General features: G+C 39.4%; 1 pseudogene; it reads right to left on the bottom strand.

Moving 5' to 3' along the window:
• Nucleotides 1–3,357, bottom strand: part of LOC116623111 — a 27,687-nt pseudogene extending 24,330 nt beyond the window's left edge.
• Between the last annotated feature and the right edge of the window lie 2,381 nt (nucleotides 3,358–5,738).

Here is a 5,738-nt window from a genome sequence, read left to right as displayed (position 1 = left end):
TGATTAAGATTAGAGCAGTGATCAATGAATTAGAAACGAGAAACACAGTAGATCAGATCAAAGAAACTAGAAGTTGGTTCTTTGAAAGAATTCATAAGATCGATAAACCACTGGCCAGACTTATCAAAAAGAAAAGAGAAAGGACTCAAATTAATAAAATTATGAATAAAAGGGGAGAGATCATGACTAACAACAAGGAAATAGAAACAATTGTTAGAAATTATTATCAACAACTATATGCCAATAAGCTGAGCAACCTGGATGAAATGGAGGCCTTCCTGGAAACCTATAAACTCCCAAGTCTGAAACAGGAAGAAATTGACAACCTGAATAGGCCAATAACCAGTAAAAAACAAGAGTCCAGGGCCTGATGGATTCCCTGGGGAATTCTACCAAACATTCAAAGAAGAAATAATACCTATTCTACTGAAGCTGTTTCAAAAAATAGAAACAGAAGGAAAACTTCCAAACTCATTCTATGAGGCCAGCATTACCTTAATCCCCAAACCAGGCAAAGACCCCATCAAAAAGGAGAATTTCAGACTGATATCCCTGATGAATATGGATTCCAAAATCCTCAACAAAATCCTAGCTAATAGGATCCAACAATACATTAAAAGGATCATCCACCACGACCAAGTGGGATTTATCCCCAGGATGCAAGTGTGGTTCAACATTCGCAAATCAATCAATGTGATAGAACACATTAATAAGAGGAGGGAGAAGAACCATATGGTCCTCTCAATTGATGCAGAAAAAGCATTTGACAAAATACAGCATCCTTTCTTGATTAAAACTTTTCAGAGTATAGGGATAGAAGGAACATTCCTCATGTTCATAAAATCCAACTATGAAAAACCCACCACGAATATCATCCTCAATGGGGAAAGCTGAGAGCCTTTCCCTTAAGATCAGGAACATGACCAGGATGCCTACTCTCGCCACTGTTGTTCAACATAGTACTAGAAGTCCTAGCAACAGCAATCAGACAACAAAAAGAGATAAAATGTATGCAAATTGGCAAAGAAGTCAAACTCTCTCTTTTCGCAGATGACATGATACTTTATTTGGAAACCCAAAAGACTCCACCCCCAAATTACTAGAACTCATCCAGCAATTCAGTAATGTGGCAGGATATAAAATCCCATACACAGAAATCAGATGCTTTCTTATACACTAACGCTGCAACTGTAGAAAAAGAAATTAGAGAAACGATTCCATTTACAATAGCACCAAAAACCATAAGATACCTCAGAATAAACCTAACCAAAGAGGTAAAGGATCTATACTCTAGGAACTACAGAACACTCATGAAAGAAATTGAAGAAGACACAAAAAGATGGAAAGACATTCCATGCTCATGGATCAGAAGAATAAACATTGTTAAAATATCTGTGCTACCCAGAGCAATCTATACCTTCAATGCCATCTTGATCAAAATTCCAATGACATTTTTCAAAGTGCTGGAACAAACAATCCTAAAATTGTATGGAATCCGAAAAGACCCCGAATCGCCAAGGAAATGTTGAAAAAGAAAAACAAAGTTGGGGGCATCACATTACCTGATTTCAAGCGATATTACAAAGCAGTGATCACAAAGACAGCCTGGTACTGGCACAAAAACAGACATATAGACCAATGGAACAGAATAGAGAGCCCAGATATGGACCCTCAACTCTATGGTCAAATAATCTTCAGCAAAGTAGGAATAAACATGCAATTGATAAAAGACAGTCTCTCCAATAAATGATGCTGGGAAAATTGGACAGCCACATGCCGAAGAATGAAACTGGACCATTCTCTAACACCATACACAAAGATAAACTCAAAATGGATGAAAGACCTCAATGTGAGACAGGAATCCATTAAAATCCTAGAGGAGAACATAGGCAGTAACCTCTTTGACATCGGCCACAGCAACTTCTTTCAAGATACATCTCCAAAGGCTAGTGAAACAAAAGCAAAATCAAACTTTTGGGACTTCATCAAGATAAAAAGCTTCTGCACAGCAAAGGAAACAGTCACAAAACAAAGAGGCAACCCACAGAATGGGAGAAGATATTTGCAAATGACACTACAGACAAAGCACTGATTTCCAAGTTCTGTAAAGAACCTCTCATACTCAACACACAAAAAGCAAGTAATCAAGTCAAAAAATGGGCAGAAGACATGAACAGACACTTCTCCGAAGAAGACATACAAATGGCTAATAGACACATGAAAAAATGTTCATCATCATTAGCCATCAGGGAAATTCAAATCAAAACCACATTGAGATACCACCTTACACCAGTTAGAATGGCAAAAATTGACAAGGCAAGAAACAAATGTTGGAGAGGTTGTGGAAAAAGGGGAACCCTCTTACACTGTTGGTGGGAATGCAAGTTGGTACAGCCACTTTGGAAAACGGTGTGGAGGTGTCTCAAAAAATTAAAAATAGAGCTACCCTATGACCCAGAAATTGCACTTCTGGGTATTTACCCAAAAGACACAGATGTAGTGAAAAGAAGGGCCATATGCACCCCAATGTTCATAGCAGCAATGTCTGCAATAGCCAAACTGTGGAAAGAGCTGAGATGCCCTTCAACAGATAAATGGATAAAGAAGATGTGGTCCATCAGAAAGGATGAATACCCAACTTTTACAACAACATGGATGGGACTGGAGGAGATTATGTTAAGTGAAATAAGTCAAGCAGAGAAAGTCAATTATCATATGGTTTCACTTATTTGTGGAACATAAGGAATAGCATGGAGGACATTAGGAGAAGGAAGGGAAAAATGAAGGGGGGGAAATCAGAGGGAGAGATGAACCATGAGAGACTATGGACTCTGAGAAACAAACTGAGGGTTTTAGAAGGGAGGGGGGTGGGGGGATGAGTTAGCCCGGTGATGGGATTTAAGGAGGGCAAGTAATGCATGGAGCACTGGGTGTTATACGGAAACAATGAATTCTGGATCACTACATCAAAAACTAATGATGTATTGGGGCGCCTGGGTGGCTCAGTCGTTAAGCGTCTGCCTTCGGCTCAGGTCATGATCCCAGGGTCCTGGGATCGAGCCCCGCATCGGGCTCCCTGCTCCGCGGGAAGCCTGCTTCTCCCTCTCCCGCTCCCCCTGCTTGTATTCCCTCTCTCGCTGTGTCTCTCTCTGTCAAATAAATAAATAAAAAATCTTTTAAAAAAAAAACTAATGATGCATTTTATGGTGACTAACATAATAAAATTAAATTAAATTAAATTAAATTAAATAAATAAATAAATAAATAAATAAATAAAACCCTTCCCACCAACATAGCCTTCTTGGCTTCAGGTTTCTTCTCCTTAGTATCTGGCTTCTCAGCTTTTTCACTGACCATCTTGGAAGATGGGAAAGAAGACTCAGTAGGAATCAATATTAAGCTTGTACAGCTTAGCCTGCTAAAAGGATGAGGAAAATAAAATAAAAATAATAAGCACCCAGAAAAAACACAACTTATGTTGTTGCAGCCATATTTATTTATATAACAATAATCATTTTCAAAATAGCAGTGACTAGTGTTTGACGGTCTCTGTGTGAGCTATTAGCCTGAGAAACATAGGCTTGTAATTATTAAGGAGGAAACAGATGAGGAGTATAGACAGAAGGGATGTTCAATCAATAGGTAAGTCTGCATTTGGAGAATAAAGGCTTACCCTTTTCAAAAATAGACTAGATTATACTATGAGTCCAACCAGATAGAACCATACTCATCTATTTTTTTAACATTTATTTGAGAGAGAGAGAAAGAGCACCTGCATATGCAAGCATGGGGGGGGCAGAGGGAGAGAGAGAATCTCTAGCAGACTCCCCACTGAGCATGGAGCCCAACGAAGGGCTCAATCTCATGACCCTGAGATCATGACCTGAGCAGAAACCAAGAGTCGAATGCTTAACTTACTGAGCCACCCAGGTGCCCCAGAACCATACTCATCTAAAAAAAATTTTTTAAATGGCATGGAGTAGATGCCATCAGTACAAATATACCTCAACAATTCTAGTGACAGAAAATCTTCATTAAGTACTTTAAATTTGAGCTTTTTCCATCAGCTGTACTAAGTGAAGAACCCTTAGTTGTGCCCAATCATTTAGGAGTCTGGAGTCTGCAAAGGTCAAGGAATTAGGTGTGGGAAGCCTTCAAATCCTTGCTACTCAGTGGTCCCCAGACTAGCAACATAGACATCATTGGGAGGTTATTAGAAATGCAAGTTCACAGACCCCACCTCAGCCAGGTGAATGGAGTCAGAATCTGCACATAAACAAGATCCTTAGGTGATTCATATTAAAGCCTGAGAAGTGCTGCTCTGGTTGTTAGCTGGGAGTTTGACTTGCCCAATTTTAAGCACCAGAATCATGTTTCTAGTAGCTAAATCTCAGTATCCACCCTCATTCCTAGTTCTGACAAGTGCACCCTTACTGTGTACCCAGCCAAGTATCAGGCCTTTAGGAACAAAAAACAAGGATACCCCCCATATTCTTAGGAGTAAATCCTCTGGTTGAAGGGAGAGAAGAAAGGCATATAAGTGCCAATCCACCTCCTTTCCCACCTTCTCTCCCACTCTTTTCCCTAATGCATTTCATACTCTAGCCTGATCTCTGCTCTAGGCTAGAGTATAGCTCTACTCTAGGACTGATCTCTATTCTCTAAATGTGCCTTGTGCTTTTGCGTCTTTGTATTGTCAATATTCCCTCTGCCTGGAACTTTTGCTGTCCACCCACATCTTTGACTGTTGAAATCCTACACACATGTCAAGAGCCCATGCCTGCCTACCCCAAATTATTCTGTCTACCATTCCCCAAGTGTTCATTCCCATATGTGCACTTTCACCATTATCCAGTAACACTTGTCTTCAGACTAGCTGAAAAGATTGATGAAGACTTCTGAAGAATAAAAGAAACTTCAAGTGTAATTTCAACTTTCTCCCAGATAAACACAATAACCCCCTTAATTCGTGAACTTAGGGTTGTCTTTGACCTCCTCTTCTTCTTCTAAATGTTTTCATTTCATTTCCAAAACACTACTGAGGTAAAGCATTGCCAAAATATCACTCTTAGTTTGAAATCAAATTTTAAGACTTCATAGATATTTTATATGTTTCACTCAGGGATCAAACTATCAGTCCACAAACACTGGACTACACTGAGAATATTTCTCACCCTCCTACATGTCTTACACAAAACAACAAACACACAAACACACGCATGAACCCAGAGGCTCTCAACTAGTCTCTTGAGCAAGCCACCTGAATTAACAGCAAACACTGGGTGTAATTTTCAGTGGATACTCTAGATGGTAGCATTGTGCACATTATTCTTTTACTTCTTTTTATTGATTCCCTAATTCATCATTTAATACATCAGGAAAGGCCTATGAGTAGAGAGGAGATAGAGGGTCATACACTAATAGGTACCCATGCAAAGTGAAAATTAATAACGATGTTAGAACATTTCCAAAATTCTATTGCTTCTCAAGCCAGTTTCACATCTCTCTTTTCTCCGTTGCCTAAATTCTCAGAATTGCAGTCCCAACCATAGACTCTACTGCCTTACCTCTCACTCAATTTGCCAACCTTTGCAATCTGACTTTGTCCGCTCCCCATTCAATCCTTCTGAAATCATTATTTCTTTAAGATCTCCTGCGGTCTCCTGGTCCCTAGATTCAAATGCCTCTTCTCAGGGGCTCATCCTAACTTATTTCTCCAAAACATTTACAAGGTAATT

The sequence above is a fragment of the Phoca vitulina genome, unplaced genomic scaffold (genome assembly GCF_004348235.1).
Source record: "Phoca vitulina isolate PV1807 unplaced genomic scaffold, GSC_HSeal_1.0 scaffold57, whole genome shotgun sequence".
Classification (NCBI taxonomy): Eukaryota; Metazoa; Chordata; class Mammalia; order Carnivora; family Phocidae; genus Phoca; species Phoca vitulina.
Note: the sequence above shows the minus strand (reverse complement) of the source record. Positions and strands in the feature narration are given on the sequence as shown.